General features: G+C 44.5%; 1 long non-coding RNA gene across 1 annotated transcript; it reads left to right on the forward strand.

The window, feature by feature from the left end:
- Positions 1–233: 233 nt before the first annotated feature.
- LOC146444158 (uncharacterized) lies at positions 234–3107 on the forward strand. Its single transcript, XR_014849374.1, has 3 exons — positions 234–479; positions 1910–2054; positions 2958–3107. It is a non-coding gene; the product is annotated as an uncharacterized LOC146444158 (long non-coding RNA).
- Positions 3108–17536: the final 14429 nt, after the last annotated feature.

Genomic DNA, 17536 nt, shown 5'->3' on the forward strand with positions numbered 1-17536 from the left:
TTCTCTCAAGATTTTCATTATTCATTTTTTTCCCTTTAAGATTAAATTCCCTAGGCTTTTGTTGGAAGTGGATGCAGTTGTATCAATGGGAGGAATCTCACCTGTTTAAATCAGGTTTTGAGGGATCTGGACATACTTTTAAAAAATATTTCCCAATAAGCATTCCAGCCCTTGTCCCTCCAAGGAATGGTAATCACACTTCTGATTTTTTGCACATACCCAAAGTCCCATGGCTGTGCTTAGCAACACAAGAACCCTCTGCTTACTTAACAGAAGAATGTAAATGAATGTCAGTCTCACCTCTAATGTCACACGAGAGTCAACACAGGGAGATTATATTCCACCAAAAGCCTTGGCCTGCAGGTCACTGTCCCCCTGCCAGCCTACTGCAGCTATTCCAGGAAAGTCAACAGACCTCCACTGGTCATCTCTTCCAGGCGGATCAACAAATGATACTGCTGAGTTCATTTAGACTTTTTGTAAGTGTGGCTTTTATAACTGGGAAAATATATACTGAGCAAATTACATTCTAGCTCAGACATACTTAGACAAATTAGAGTACAAAGTTTCTTTGCTTGTTTTGTTTCTCCACAAAAGTGTTTGCAAAAAAGGCTAATCCTCATTGTTAACTGCACTAAGTTGGTAAATCAGCCAATTCTATATTTAAGTGTCTAATTCTGAGTTTCTACACATGATGAAGAAAGATCAGCTGTCACAATTTGTGGACCACTGTCAAAACCTGTAACTTTTAAACACTTTCTTTAAAAGCTCCTGAGTTTTGGGCTGAGTTGCCATTTCAAGAGATCTATTCTCAGTGAAGTTGTGGATCAAATGTAACAGCCAAATTAATGCAAACAAAAGGCAGCAGGTCAGGTAACTTGCAGAATAAATGCTTGGGAGCCCACTAACATTATTCTTTACATAGACAATTTTGCTTGGAAGTACCTGTTCTGAACAATTCAAAACCACATTTTTATTGTAAGGGAGGCAGAGCTAGGCTCAGAGAGAATTGGGATGAGAAGAATTAAAAGACTAGTATTACAGTAATGCATTCTGCTTCCCAGCTAAATCTGTCCTGAGGTCTTACTAAGGACACATAGAAAGTGTTATAACTCCCATTTGATGTGCACCATAGAGGTCTGGTCCTCCATTTAGTTAACAGTACTCTGTTGCTGCTCACTTTGCCTGGCTATTCTAAGGTATTTCTGCAGCCACTGGAAAAAATGTGAATTTTAATATTCCACCTGGATATAATAGAAATGTGAATACCAGAAGCTCTTGAAGCAGAACTCATCCTTCAACTCGCTGTTGGAAGTGATGTCTTTCTTGACTTGGTAGCATTGTTGAAGATACAACAGATTTCCCCTTCAACCTCCATGTACTCTAGAGAAGGGTTCCAAAAAGGATGATACTTGAATTTCCCTAAAGCTTCACATTTTATGGGACATGTAGTACAAGGACTGAGAACCATGGCTTCAACTGAACATTTGGGTGTTCACATCCAGTGAGGGCTGCACAGGATGGAGGATGAGGAAGAAATTGAGAAGATTGTGTGGGAGGGATACAGGCACTCCTCAGTCCATCATTATATATTCCCTGTTTTTAAGATCACTGATCACATTCAGACTAACTCTAAAATAGTGGATAGATTGCTTCGGGACTTCCCTCAGCCCTTAAGAAATATTCAGGTGTTTCTTTTTAAATCACAGCTAATTACAAGATGTGAGCTGATGCACGACTCTGTCTTTTTCTGCAGCCATCTTACTCCTACCCAGACTTGTTTATTTAATGGTGTCTTAATCCAAGCTAATCACGTCCCTAGCAGCAAATTATGTTCTAAATGACAATGAATTATGTTAGCAGGAGGATAATCAGGGGAGAGCAATCCAATCACTCCTATTTTTTTCAGCATACCTTAATCAAAAACGGCAGAGAAGAAGAAGACACACTGCAGAGCACTACATGAGAGGAGTAAGGTATTGCTGAACATACCTGGAGCTGCATTAAGCAAGCATGAAGAGAGTGCAGGACCCTCCCATCAGCTGTGCCTTCAGGTTGGTACTGACTGCAGGGCAAGCAGCTCAGGAGGAAAAGGGGGGAGGGATGAGGAGGGGGTTGAAGGAGGCTGCCTGAACAGTGTCACCTGGACTTGAAAGCACATTTAGGATCATGGATAAATGAGAATTCATTAGTCCTCCACTAAGAGCCTGCACTAGCCTTCAGAAAAGCCCTTGATGGGTCAGTAGATGTTGAGTACAGCTGGGGCTGGGCAGTGTTCCCTGATCTAAAGAGTGGGAAGGGAGAGGGTACAGGGGAGGAGCAGGATTGGTGTATCCAGACTTGCAGCCTCTCAGCCAAGCTGAGGACAAAGACACAGCGCACTGCAGAGCTGCACAGCCCCTTCTCTCCCCCAAGCTGCTTGTTTTCCAGCGAAGCACAGTGTATGGATACTGGGTATTTATCAGCCTTTTGAATGCCCCGACAGACAGGCCACATGTCAAACATGCTATTTACCAGGAAGCACTTTTATTGATTTCTTTTGATAAGAGAGTAAAATATTGGCAAAGGTTTCTGTTACTCCTTATCACGAGCATCAACACGGAGCAAATTTCATGCATTAGTCCAGTACTTCTTTGACAATAATGTAGAAAGCCTAAATAAATTCATTCATCTCACAGAGATGTCGCTTCTGGAATAGCTGCTTTGTAGCAGTTATTCAATTGCTGGGAAGTGACAGATCAGCAGCCAAACAGCACAGCCAGTCCTGGCACTCAGAGGGGATTATGTGGGGCTAGAGAACTGCCCCATGCAAAAACAGATGCTGGCAACAATTTGCTGAAGTGATACGTCCTGTCCCACAGCTGAAAAGTACCCTGGGACCCTTTCTCCATCTGCCTGCACACAGCTCTCAGTTGCTTCAGCCTGAACGATTCAAAAGTACATTTTGTCTTCAACAGTTTCACATCTGCCACAAACACCACGAGAAAACAGGGCAAAGCCTTCTCTGCAGTGGGAAAAGAACCTTAATGGACAGCTCTCTTTCAGCAAGCCGTAGGAAAAAAACTGTGCTTCTCAAAAGGCAGTAAATAAATTGAGATTCAGTCTAAGTGAATGTAGGCTGGTATGTTTTGGGGGGAGGGAGGAAAGGGAGGAGTACAAAGTAAGAGGCACTTAGAGTCATGAAAAAAGCTGAGAATCAATAAACAGACTGACGAGCAGTGAACAAAATGCACCAGGATTGAAAATCAAACACAAAAAAAAAATCCCTCCAGCCTTGGGGAATTTGTGCTGCATATACAGCTGCACTGGCCCAGGAAAAGAAAAATCGAGGGATCTTAAACTATGGATGGCTATGGCTAAACCCCTACACATTTTTAAATCCCAACTTTAAAAAGACCTGGTATTTCCCATATCCTGCCTTATGGCTCTCTAGGACTGGGATCAAACCCTGAAGAGCTGGGGTAGTAATTTTCTGCCACTCTCACGGGTTATGCCAGTCTGATGGGGTGGGAAGGAATACTACAAGAAAAGGAGGCTTAGGAATTTGCCTTGGGAAGTTTGTAACCATGAATTGTATGCACTGAATGCTCCCAGCACCATTCCAAGTTTATAACAAACACATGTAATCGAATATATATTTATTCTGCTTGTATTTCTTTCTTCAAAAATGCATTGCCATAAACTTGCTAGGCTTCTTAAAGCTTGGGATCCTGTTTTTTTCAGACCCTCTTTTCCTGCTGGAGATGTGCTTTAGGGAGCTCAGGCAGTGGAGCTCCATACACCACTCCCATTGATTCCTGCTATCATGCTGAGGAGAAAAATAAGATAATCTCACCAGCCCTTGCTCATGTCACCAAAATGCATAGGCAAGAAGACAGAGCACATGGAAAAGCACCTTGTCTCAGCACAAATGTCCCCCTTGATTACAGCAGGTTTCCTTCCACAGGGGCACCATTTGCATTGCTGGTCTGTGGGGTGAGGTGATAATTCTGGCATTGACAGCCCAGCTGTGGATGTTTGAGCAGGTCTGGCCCATCCCAGCAGGAGTTTTCCCTGTGGGAATGACTACAGTGAGTGATAGCCAGAGCCTTCACACTCAGAGTAGTGATCTAGTTCTGGGGGAGTGAAGAATCACAGAATATTCTGAGTTGCAAGGAGCCCACAAGAGTCCAACTCGTAAGCACCAGGGCAAACCCAGTGGGCTGCCCAGGGCACAGGTCTTGCTCACAATTTGGAGGGAGTTTTCCCTTGTCCAACCACACTCAGTTGAGGGATCATTCCAACCTTGCAGCAGGCAGGTCTCTTGATGCTTGCCCCAGAGGCATTCAGGCAGTCAACCCTTGTGCACAATGAATCCTTCTGAGGTTTGGGACCATATAGCCCATGCAGCTTGCACTCCCTTTACTGATTTTTCTTTCTGGAAAGGATACCTGATCAAGAGTCTTGCTTTAAGCCTGGTTTCCAGGAAAAAGAGAAAAAAACCCTATATGATTTTACTCTGTGCATGCACAAATGCCTGGATTTTCCTCACCAAACTTTGAGTCCATCAGCCCAGCTCATCCAGGTCTGACAAAGGACTTGGTATTTCCAGCTGCATTTACCTGCTGGGCTAAGCGACCTTGGAGGTGGCACATGCCAGGGGACCTGGTGGAGTGTGTCACATTCCCCACGAGCACATTTCCCTCTCCTGGCAACCAGAGCCTGGGGCTGGAAGGAATTGGGGCACTGACACTTGACTGTGTTTTACTCTTGGACAGGGTGAGAGTGAATCTGTGGGACCCAGGAATGCAGAGGCTTGGGGGTTTCACAGTCCAGACACAGCCAGAGACACCTGGCTTCTGCAGGTTTTGTGGGAACAGGCAGCTGGGTATTCAGGCTCTGCCCAGGGACAAGACTGAAGCATGAGGTCATGCCTTGCTGGCAGAGAACCCCTGTGACAGAGAAAACATGCAGACAGACCTCACAGTGCCCCAGCTCCAAGAAGAGCTTCTGCTGAGGCTTTCATTTCCTGAGATGTCAGACTCAACCAACACCGGGAGACAGATCTGCAGCAAACCCTGCAGTCATTAGCTCTTTTATTTGCTGCTTTCCATCTCCCCTACCCAGCATGCTCCACAAGACCACTCCACTCCTGGGGTATACAGCTTAAGAGGAAAGGATAAAGTAATAAATTTTATAGTTTGCAGTTATATTCTGCCCTGCACATCATCACGTCTGCCACAGGTTTTTTGCAAGGTCTCAGCTCCACAGGCAGGACTCTCATAGCCCCTTGGATGTAAATATGAAATCACAAAATGATCTTATGCATTCTTCTTTGCTCTGGTTTCAATCTCCCTTCCGTTTGCCAGCATATTTCCAATATACAAAGCCTGTTTCCCTGTGTTCATTTTCAACTATTTTCTCTTTCCATTTTAGCGTATTCCTTCTCCTTGCTCTGTCTTTTGTCTGTTTTTTGTCTACCAGTCCTCCTTTCCTCCTTCTGTCCTATTTCAAAATCTTCCTATGAGTCAAGCCCACTATCTGTAAAGAGTAATGCTGTCAACTTTAATAGGAGATGAATTAACTCCCACGGCTTTCATCTTCTCATGGTTTTTTTCCCCCCTGCATCCTCTGTCTGTTTGCCCTCATCCCAGTTCCTGCTTCCATTTTCAACTACTCTGGAACTTACTTGAACTTTTCTTTCCATTACTCACCTCACACCCTTCTGCTCCAGCCTCTCCTTGCTCTTTTCCTGGTATTTTTCCACCTATTTCCTGCTCTTTTCCATTTATCCATCTCACGGCAAACAATCTGCCTAATCTACCATCTCGCCAGCTACTGAGCATTTCAGTCCACACCCACCACTGTTGTATGGGAGCACCTAATGCATATTAAGATTAGGATCTCTCTTGTTCCCTCCCCTTTCCTTCACAAACGATGCCAAAAAGGCTGGTGTGGGGTTTTGTTCAGTAGTTCTGCCTCTTCCTTCCCTGCCCCTCCCTAGGTCTCCTGGAGAAACAGAGAGCCAGAGATGTGAGTTACACAAAATCATAATTGGCCTGTTAAATACAGGAGAGATTTACTGCCTTGCTTTCTCCCCCAGAGCACGACATGGGGCCTGATGCAATATCATCCAAATCACTGCAAAGAATGAAATGTAAGTCCACAGGAGCAGGAACAGACCCTCGGGAGAAGAGATTGGCAGAGGATATGTGGAAAAAAAGAACTGGATGGGAGAGTGGACTGTAGAAGATGGGAATAAAAGGGGCCATTAGAAAAAACCCATGTTACCTGAGACATGATCTCCCTTGAAATCTGTATTTCACTGAAAGAAATTATCACTCCCTGGGGAAGTTATTCTAGGAGGCTGATCTAGACAGTAGGGTAAAGGAGGATCCACCCATCATGATCTCAGCTATTTCTTTCTCATAGTTCATAGGAAAGTCATTTTCTCACAGACACTGCTTCTCTCAAACTCTGTGCTGTTCTGGGAAATAAAGCAGAAATGGGCAACTTTGTGCATTACCCAAACTAGATCACAGAAGTACAAGCAGGTCTGGAAGGGATTCAGTAACCCTGACAATAACAAAAAGGAGTGGATCCTGCTCCTTTCTGTCCCCAAACCCAGGAGGAGAAGATAGTGAGAGATGTTTATTGGAGTACCTCCTCTTTCTATGGGGCCAGGAGGGAAAGGAAACAGAAATCATCAAGAAAGGTAGAGATATGAGCATCTCCTACCCTCTTCCTAGGTGTGAGAGAGAAGAGGAGACAGGAATTCAGGATGAAAGCCTCTTCTAGGTTTTCCTGAGCTGTGAAACGTCTGTCTGCAAAAAAACATTTAGGGTAGGGCACTGGGAGCAACATGGGGACCAGAGGACTGAATCTAGCCCCGAGATTTCTTCAAAGATTTCTTCAGTTCCACAGTGGAAGAGGGTCAAAGGTGAAGTAAATCTACATCCATGGTTTAGAAAACATGTTTCCAGCCCTGGCAGCCTGTCTAGGCTGCTGCAGGCAGGCACTTCTCCAAAACACAGGGGCTAAATGCAAAAAATGGAGACAGGAAAATCATCCCAAGTTGCCAGACAGCTTCTCTGACAAGGAAAAGGAAAGAGAGAGGAAGAAAGAGAATATGCAGAAGGGAAAAGAAGGGAGAAAAACCAGGGTCATAAAAAATTTAATTCAAAATCTCCTAATTCACAAAATTTCAAGTCAGCTATGTTTTGTTAAATAACTTGTGCTAGTAAGTTAGAACTTACTAACTTAAGGCCTTAACTCACCTTATCTAGCCACCACAGTTCTTTCAGTGCATCAGCAGTAAATTATGTGCATTGGTCATGAAATTCTTGCAATCAGAATTAGGTTTCTGCAGGTTTCAGTTCTCCTCCATTCCCATGGCAGGAGCTGAGATGGAAATGATGAACAACTCTGTTCATATGCTACTTACCATTCCCCCTTTCTTGATTACTCAAACTTTCTACTCCAGGCAGTGTAATTAGCAGCTCTTTCTGCCATACTGAGGCTTTGCAGCAGGTACATGACACCAGCTCATGTCCCAGTCTCAGTCCATAACACTGAATTAATGTACTGTGGCTTTCCACAGACTTCCATAACTGCAGGGAAATATCTGCAGGAAGGAAAAGACAATAATTCCACGTCCATTCGGATGAATTAGAACCCCAAAAGAATTACTGGAAACTTGCTGGCAAAAGTCAGTAGACTTCAGAAACAGCAGAGTGTAATTTGTGAAGAGAGGTAATGATGTTGATTGTCACTAGAAGGAAAAGGATTGCAGTATAAATAATGCAAGAGAGAAGAAGGGACAGACAAAAATAACATATGATTGGTCGTAATCAATAGCAATCATCATACAGTTTTTATGAGAACCTATCCTCCTTGAATAGGTGAAGGCATAGGAGTGTACCTCAGTAGCTTAAAAATTAGAATGTTGAAGAAAAGTAAAGCAGACCATGTTTTACCACTTGTCAAGTAAAACATGACGTGTTCCTGAGTAAATAAGGCAGTATGTCTGCTGGCAAAGTGTGCAGAGTGTAATACTGTCATCTGTATATTGAGAGAACTCAGATCTGACAATTCAGAAAAAATGTGGCTTCCTAGAAATTAGTAATTTCATCTGATTAGTAATGGAAAGACTCTTTTCTTTCCTGAAAGAACATCTCCCCTCTTTGGGTTGACCTCTTGGGGAATCACCACACATCAAACTTCAGCCTGAAGAACTTGTGCCTAACAGCTCTGGTGACTGGCTATGTCGGAGAGCACAATTTGGGAGGCATCCTCAGAAAAGCCTTTACCTGATAAATTCCTCAGGTGACAGAGAGTATCTGTCCCCTAGTGCCCCCAAACTGCCTTTCCCTGCTGCAGTGCACCAGTGACAGATCATGCCTTATGCTCTCTGTGCACCTCAGGGTGCTTTCCTTTCCCTCCATAAAAGCATCTTGATTTTCTAGCAGAAACTGAAGGATGCTTTTGTGTCTTCACACATCCATGCAACTCACAAATAATGGAAGAGATCTTTAAAATGCCCTTGTGTTTCCTCTGCAGAGAAAACTGAGAGGACTGAGGTCAAAGACAACTCACCATCTCTCCAACATTAGTCCATGTGAGGCATCTATACTTAGCTTTGCTTCACCTCCTTTGGTATTCTTGCTCCTAAACACTCATGTTTGCTACCTTGAAGCTGGAGCAAAGGTGACCCACTCTCCTGCCTTTAAAGGCAATTCAGAAAAGTGAAGACATCACTGTGCAAGAGAAAGGATGACTTGGCAGTAGATGCTCTGCCAGCATGAGTCATGCTGCTTTTCTAGGAAGGGGCTTTTACCATGCACTGGGCATGGACCAGATTACTTTCTAAAAATTTAAATACTGTCCTGTAAACCGTGCACTGACCCAGTGACATTCAGGGTAGCTGAGAGGAAGGAAGACGGTGCATATCTTAGCCGACAGAGACTGAATGATCCAGCACCCAAGGTAGTCACATTGTGTTCCCCTCAATATGCTCTGACAGTCCACAGACAGCTGGCTGGTCATATGGTGCCAGTCTCTTTTCCCTGCTTCTAGCTGCTACATGATATTAAAAGGAGTAGGAAGGAAGGGAAATCCCTTCTTAAAATCATGTATACAAACAATAGCTGCATCAGTGCAGATGGAAGGGGATTCTGTCCAAAGCACACTGTCAAAAGCAGCAAGTGCTTCAGAGCCTGACAGTCTCTCCTGAGCCTGATTTCCATGGAGAAAGCCACTGCACCTGGAGATGTCCCTTGAGCACTGAATCAGGGGGAAAGAGGAGGGAGTTGATGTGGCAGACCCCAAAGCCCAGCCCTTGATGCAGAGGGTGGCTCCCACTGCCATCAATGTCACCAACATTGTCACCCTGTGTGACTGTGTGATCCAGGCCACGGGGCAGGGCCCTCAGACATGTTTCTGATGGGAGCTCTTCTCCAAAATATTCTGGGTAACTCATTACACACATGCAGACCACTGTGGATGTCAAAACATCTTCCTCATCCCACGTGGTGACTCCAGATCAGATGAGGGCCTGGTGAACAACATTGTCCCCTACTTCCACTTTCTGTATAAAGGAAAGCTGGGCAGAAAGGTTGGAGGAACACTGTGGATTAGCACTCTTGTTTCCTCTGCAGTGGATTCCTTTCTGCTTCTCCTTCTCGTGAAGGCAGCATCTTCTGGAAAAATCAACAGGCATCCCCTCCTACTCTTTCTTGGTGGTACAGGCTCTTGCCTGCAACCTACTGTGTTTCCCAGGTGGCTGCTCTAAGAGTAGGGAGGGAACAGAGGATGAGAGTCAGAGTAGGGCATGGCAAGGCTCCAGTGCCACAGGGAGGGTATGAGAGGGAGGCTGGCTGGGAAAGACATTGGCATGCAGTGCTACCTACCCAAAGGAGAGAATTAGGCAAAATTTGCTGGGAGAAACTGCCTTTCTTTGCTCTTCATCCATGATGGTTGCAGAAACAGCAATGGAAATTTTTACCTTACACAGTGATGTGGAGGCAAGAGGAGAAGTCTGGTTGTTCCTGTACCGCAGTCACATCCTACCTCCTGCTGAAGGCAAGGTGAGCCAGAGGAGAGAGCTGTGCCAAAATCTGCACTCCACTAAACCACAGTTCCCATGAGAAAAGGTTTTAGCCTTGGTAGTGGTCTCACAGCATGTCTGCTAAGAAGGGCTCCTCAAAAAACACTCTGCCTTTTTACCCACTGGCAGCTTTGAGGGGTAGCACAGACCTTATTTTCAATCCTCCAAGTAGCTACAAGTTCACCTCTTGAGGTTTCTTTAAGAGTGGTTCAAGTCACTTCAGGAGCAACCTGCTCTCCTGGCTCTCAGTCTTCTGGTCACAGCCTTATTTTGCATGGCACCCTTTAATTAGCAAGAGAGACCTTGTGCCCAGGGCAGTCTCAGGAAGGGCAAGTCCTGGGCTCCCAGCCCTGCACTGAGGCCTGGGATTTGACCTATGTCAGTGTCAGATAAACCAGGGCTCCCATTTCCCATTCCTCTTTCCCTCACACACAACCCAAAAATATCAAAGCCTTTCACATCAAGCAAAATTGCTGCCATGGTGCAATCAGTGTCCTTGTTCTATGGAATCTCGTAGGTGCTCTCCAGAAAGCTGGGAGGCATGACGGTAGCAGCACTGTTGGCTGTGCTCTGATGGAGCTGAGGGTCTTGGTCTAAAATTCCATGTGGGAACATCTCTTCTGGGCAATGGCTATTAAATTCCATGTGGGATCATCTCCTCTGGGCAATGGCCACCACGAGGGGATGGAGGCATGCAAGGGCCAGAGGGATGAGGTGACCTCAGTCTCCTCAGTGCTTGCCCCAGGCTGTTCGTGCCACCCTGCAGAGTGTCCCAGTTGCCAGGAGGGTGGCATGGGGAGCTGGCAGTGCCTCCTTGGGGACAGCAGGATGTGGCGCAAGCAGCCAGCTCCTGGCAGTGAGGTGGCACATCAGTGCTTGTCCTGCCCAGGATCTCAGCCCTGAGCAGCTGCCAGTTTCAGTGATACTGAAACTCATCATCATACAAGCCTCTTTTGAAGATGGGACTCAGATGACACTTTCACAACACGCTTAATCCAATCTACTTGAAAGTGGCTGCCAAGAGGGGAGGTCCCACTCTGCCTTCTGGCAGCCTGTTCCCAACCCTTCCTCCAACACCAGCCCACAGCTAATGCAGCTACACCTTCTGCTGAATGAGAGAATTAGTGCAGCTGAAAGCTTTTTGCTTCTACTAATTTTGATCTGGATCAGCTGCCTAAGTCTGGTAACTGCATCGTTGCATGGGTGGTGGTGCCAGCTCAACAGAACTGGAGAGCTCACGGGGCTGGGATGGGCATCAGGGGACAGGACAGGACCAGCCCTCTTGGCACTGCCTAAGCTTAAACCAGTCAAGAAATAGTCACTGCTGGGTCTTAAAATAAATAGCCCCTCAAAGATATTGTGTTCTTAGTTTGGCTGTTAAAATTAGGGCTTACATGACTGTATTCACCTGGATGAGGAATTATTTCAGTCTTTGCTAAACACCATATAACAATACCAGTGAAAGCTGAAAGAAACCTACTGTCTGTTTCATCATAACCAGACTTCTCAACTTTTTTAAATGAGGCTTTTTTTTTTGCTTTACACTGAACTTGAACACAAAAGCCAACATTAGAAATGCAAAGGCCATGATCTGCCAGCTCCCCTGCTTTTCCTTTTCTCTGCTCGGGCTCACTACAGGGTGTGTTTTCCTCTCAGTGTGTGATGTCACAGTTAATACAAATGGCAATTATTAGGGCACGTCAAAAGATGAGCACTGCACACATTAGAAACAGAAGCAGCTTTCTCTATTGTTGGCTCTGCCTTCAAAACAGCTATTTAGGCACTGATATTTCTCAAAGTATGGATTGGTGATCAGCCATCACTGCTTAAACATTCTAAAAAGAAAAGTGCCTCCACATGAAAAACAGTAGGTTAATAAAAGAAGCCAGGTTTAATGACACAATTCAGACAAGAAAATATAGTAAGATCACTTAATGCTCCTGTTATTACTAATTGCAGTTCAGTTAAACACTAAGAGCTGTCTAGGTGATGAAATGAGCTTGGTTTACTTGGAATTTCAGGGAGGAAAATTCTCAGAGATGGGAAGATTGGGAAGGACATATATTGGTTATGGGGTGGGAAAATCCCCCATTGCCATTCTCCCTTCCAAACACTGTACAGCCTGGAGTAAATCCCTGAAGGAATGGTTCACCTTGCATCCGTCTCCATGCTCCAGCACGTACACCAATGACCAAAAAGCAATTCCAAAGCAAGGGGCTGCCATGCTGCTGTGCCATACTGAATCATGGCTTTAGGCACTCTGCAAATCTTCTCAGTTCAAACAAAAGGGAGGTGCACTTAAAAAGGCTCAGCTAAAGTGTCCACAGTGGTGTGTCTATGCCTGTGGGACATTGACCCTCTTTTTTGTACCCCAAAGTTGCTAAGAGAAGAGTCCAGAACAAAAGAAAATTATATTAGAATCAGATGTATGTAGATATACATGATAAAAAGATACAACTGATAATATGACAAACCTCACAAATATGGGGCAAGCTCATTCACTGTTTTGTGATTTAAGAGTGACACCTGCTTTCTCTCTAAGTTCTCCAAGCTTCTTCTGTGCAATCCCCTCCAGAAAAAAACTCAAAAGCACAAAAACCAGGTGGTGTTTTCCTCATTTGATCACTCTGGTCAAATAAGGATGTTGAAACAGGAAAGGAACATTACTGTTTTATAAAGAGTGCCCATTCTGGCAGTTGGCTACCAACAAAAAGATACACAATTACTGCTCTCCTACTTGCAAATTTTCTTTTGGAAAGGAGTTTATAGCTTCATTCCTTAAACCTTATTTTGACCCAAACTTGTTGTGCAAGTGTGTGGTCTGGGAAAAAAAAAATATTTTGCAACATTAGAACTAACACATTCAGATATTTCTGCTTGTTTAGGGATGACAACAACAAATAACAGGAAAATGCATGCAAAGCTGGAGATGCTTTTGCAATGCTCACCTTGATTGCACTTCCCTCAGATTTTATGGCAGGTTATGACCCATCACACTCTTCTCTTTTCCCGGTGTGTATTATCACTTCAGATCTTTGGAAGCAACTCATGTAATGTGCATGAAATTGTGCAAAGCATTTGACACTGTCCCACACAACTTCCTTGTCTCTAAACTGGAGAGACATGGATTTGATGGGTGGACAGCTCCATGGATAAGGAATTGGCAGATGGGTTGTACTCACAGGGTTGTGGTCAATGTCCAAGTGGACACCAGTGACAAGCAGCGCTCTTTGGGGGTCAGTATTGGGACTGACATGGTGACATGGACAGTGGGACTGAGGCACCCTCAGCAAGTTTGCTGATGGCACTGAGCTGTGGCTGTGGTCACCATGCTGGAGGGAAGGGATGCCATGCAGAGGGACCTGGACAGGTTTGAGAGGTGGGTCTTGTGAATTTCAACAAGGTCAAGCACAAGGCCCTGCATGTGGGTCAGAGCAATCCCAAGCACAAACACAGGCTGGGTGGAGAATGGGTTGAGAGCAGCCCTGAGGAGAACAGCTTGAGGATGTTGGTTGATGAAAAGCTTGACATGATCCAGCAGTTGATGCTCACAGCCCAGAAAGGCAAGTATGTCCTGGGCTGCACCCAAAGATGCAGGTCAAGGGAGGTGATTCTTCCCCTCTGCTCTGCTGTGGTCGGACCCTACCTGCAGGGCTGCACCCAGCTCTGAGATTCCCAATGTAGGAAGGACATGGACCTGCTGGAGTGACTGCAGAGGAGACCACAAAGATGATTAGAGGGGCTGGAGCACCTTTCTTAAGACAGGCTGAGAGGATTGGGATTGTTCAGCCTGCAGAAGAGAAGGCTCCAGGGAGACCTTATAGCAGCCTTCTGGTACCTAAAGAAACCTGGAGAGAGACTTTTGATGTGGTCATATAGAGATGGGACAAGAGAAAATGGGTTCAAACTGAAAGAAAGTAGGTTTAGATTAGATATTAGGAAGAAATTCTCTACTGTATGCATGGTGAGGCACTGGCACAGGTTGCCCAGAGAAGTTGTGGATGTCCCATCCCTGGAAGTCTTCAGGGGCAGATTGGATGGGTGTTGAACAGCCTGAGCTAGCAGAAGCTGCCACTGCCCAAAACAGTGGGGTTGGAACTATATGACCTTTAATGTGTCCTCCTACCCAATTCTGTTTCTGTGAGCTCTGAGCTCTTTGGAATGTGGTACCTAGCATGCTGTTACCTAGATGTAATTAATAAAAAGATGAAATGTTTAAATATATGAATAATAAAAAGCAATACTTCCAGTCAATTCTCTCAATTCAAATTGCTGCAGACTTTTCTGCTAAGCAATTAGCTCTGTACTACATCCAAAGGCACAGAGGGGAGATGCTATTTTTTTTTCCTATGGTAGAACAGGGTGCAGAGCTCAACTACACGATAAGATCCTAATACAACCTTCCCTCTGACCACTAACATTAGTGCATCTTTCAGTGAAGCCAATCTACTGATGACTCATGCTGTCTTGGTGCAAGAGCCTGTGCAGGGAGGGGAGGACACAAACCACAAAACACACATATCTTGATCTAGTTAGAACCCTCTGCAAGGAAGAGCTTTCAGAGGGAAAGTAGGAAGATGACAGCCTAGCCTGACTCAGCCTCATCTGCTTCCACCAAGCACTGACCAGCCCATGATTCTTGCTCTTTCCATGGAACTCACACCCACCCCCAATGCCCTTATTTTTATCCACAGAGAGAGAGAAACGCTTGGCTTTCCGCCCCCCCATTTGTCCTCCTATTGTATACACAAAAACAAGAGTTGACTCATGAACTATAATGACAGATACTGTGCACTTTTATATATTAACTGATGCATGCCATGAGCAACGTCCTTGAGGCTCCTTGGCTGTAAGATACCTTCTGCTGTAATCAATTTGTTAGTGCAAACAGTTCTGAATCTCATTATTTATTGCTCTCCTAATGTCTGCCTCAGTCTATGTGGAGTCTATCTCACTTAAGTGAGCTGAAAATAACAACGTGACAACTGCTTCTCACAGTGCATGTGGATATCCCCTGATTTGAGCATGGCTGTGGTAGTTTTCCAAGTTATCTCTTTGCCTGTGTTTGGCCTAGAAATTAAGTCACTTCCCAAAGTATTTGAGATCATAAAGATACTTTTTACAATAGAGTGATGTAATTTGTCATTATTACTTACGAGTACCAGAATCACTTTACTAGAGCAGACTAAATGTTTGCTGAACTCTGTATACAATTTGGAGACTTACAGTGATCCAGTGTTTCAAAAGGAAACATAACTCCTTAATAATAAACCTAATTTCTTTATATAGTGCTGCTCATGGAAATTTTTCCCAATTCAGCATCTAACATACAAAATCTGCATCAAGACTCTGCAATCTCATCTTTGCTTACTGCAATGCCAGGAGTCATCATTTCTGTAATTACCTGACCACCCCACTTTTTAGGCCACGTTGTTTTACCCAACAGCCACCAGCAAAGTCCCATCCCTTGCTCTTTGCATGAGAAATACATCCCTGGCTTTATCTGCTGTTGTCTTCTCCTTGCATTAAGAGATCACTTTCTTGATCCCAAGAGCCTCAATGCTCTCCCATGACCTTGAGAAGGGGGAATTCTAAAGCAGCTCCCAGGTGGGAGGTGGTGGAGTCTCCTCAGCTGGTGTGAGTCTCAGCAGGTTTTGCCACGGCTGAGTTGGGATTATCAGGGCTGCTGCCAGCCCAGCAGCAAGGCTCCCTCATGGGAGCCACTTGTAGTTCAGCAACTGCAGCTTAGTCACAGAGAGAGGCAAGGCAAACCCTTGAGTCACAGAATCCTCCTCCTCCTCCTGTTACCCAAAGCTTTACTTGTAAGGAAACGCCACCTTTGCTGCCCAACAGAGCTCTAGATTTCAGCTGCTCTTCCACCAAAACATTTCTCTGGTGTTTTTTTTAGAACGCAAAGGGAAAGGATGCAATACTCGTGGCTGCGCTGTACTAATGTAACACTATTTTCCTGATGTTACTCATAGCCTAAATCAGCATCACATTGTCTCTTGTGCAACATTTAAACAGTATTGTCTAAACCCATACCAGGGGACGTTACCAGGAGATCAAAAGGCACACGGGTGAAACTGCATGAGCTGCTTTTGTCTGAGGTTTCGCCGGCACTCTCGAGCAGAGGCTGTAATGTGGTTTTCAGCCGATAGAGCACAAGGCAGGAGGGAGCCACAGCAGAACAGGTTCTCCCTCTCACCCTTGTCTTCAGAACAGAACTTTACCATCCAGCACAGGGATGCATCTTTTGCATTGCATTGGTTTGACTGGAAAGACTGGCAAGCTGATGTGTTAGGAAAGCAGGGTAATCCCTCTCCTTGTTCCTGACTTTTTCCTGGCATCGTCCCAAGAGGGGAGGGGAAGAGGAGTCAAAAACATTACGAAAACAAGAAGCATGGCCAAACTGAAAGTTATCCAGCCTTACAAAGTTCTTCTTTACCCCAGAAGGGATAAACCTTCTAAAAATATGTATTTTTAAACATAGATGGACGCTGATTGTTTAAACTTACACAAACATCTGCCAACTAGTACCATGTCTGGAGTGCTCATGCTTTACTACAATGTCCTAACAGTTGGGCTAAAAAATAAAGTGCTAGAGAGTATCATCATTTAAGCAAAAATATCCTTGAAATTGAGAAGAAAATTATTCTATTTTTAAAAGAAAAAAAAACCCAAACCAACACCACTAAACAAGCCCTGAACTTGATGACAGCAATACACAGTGAAATCTCAGTATGTTTACAAACTTGGCATTTCAGTGCCTGAGAAGAAAACTTACATTATGTAAGGACTTACATATTTATTAAATATTTATCCTGTTATATATTGTATCACAACCAGTAAGTGCACTTTACTATCACAACTTAAAATTTGAACACAATGCAGGCACCCAATTCCAAGGCACTTTACTTCAGCAAATGAAAAAAAGTAGAAAGAAAGAAATCAATACAGTCTGGATAACATAAAACCGATTAATTCCTGGTATCCAAGGAGGATTAGAGGAAAGAAATGCAAGAGACTGGGGAGGCAAGTCTGCCAGACCTATTCGGAAGGAGAGAAAAGAGCTCCCCACAGTACATTAAGATACTTCCCGAAAAAAGCAAGAGTCATTCCTAGGCTTTGCTCCAACTTCCATGAATCGCTGCCTGCAGAGTAACCATGACTCGATCTTCTCAGATTTTGTTAAAGAGGCACTGACCTTCAATCCAACATTCACACAGATCAACTGCACTGTGCAGCTGGGAACAGCTTACCAAAACTCAGGCCATGTATGGTTGAGCATGGTCATTCAAACATTTTAGATATGCCAAGTTATCATCACTGCCTAATTGCTTCCTTTGATGGGGAAAAAGAAAAAGGCCACAAAACCCCCTCTCTTGCACATAGAGATTTCTGTATCTAGTAAGGCAGCTCTGAATGTAATGCAGAAGAAAAACGGAAGAA

The sequence above is a fragment of the Lichenostomus cassidix genome, chromosome 1, assembly GCF_008360975.1.
Source record: "Lichenostomus cassidix isolate B80296 chromosome 1, HeHo_3.0, whole genome shotgun sequence".
In the NCBI taxonomy this organism is placed as follows: Eukaryota; Metazoa; Chordata; class Aves; order Passeriformes; family Meliphagidae; genus Lichenostomus; species Lichenostomus cassidix.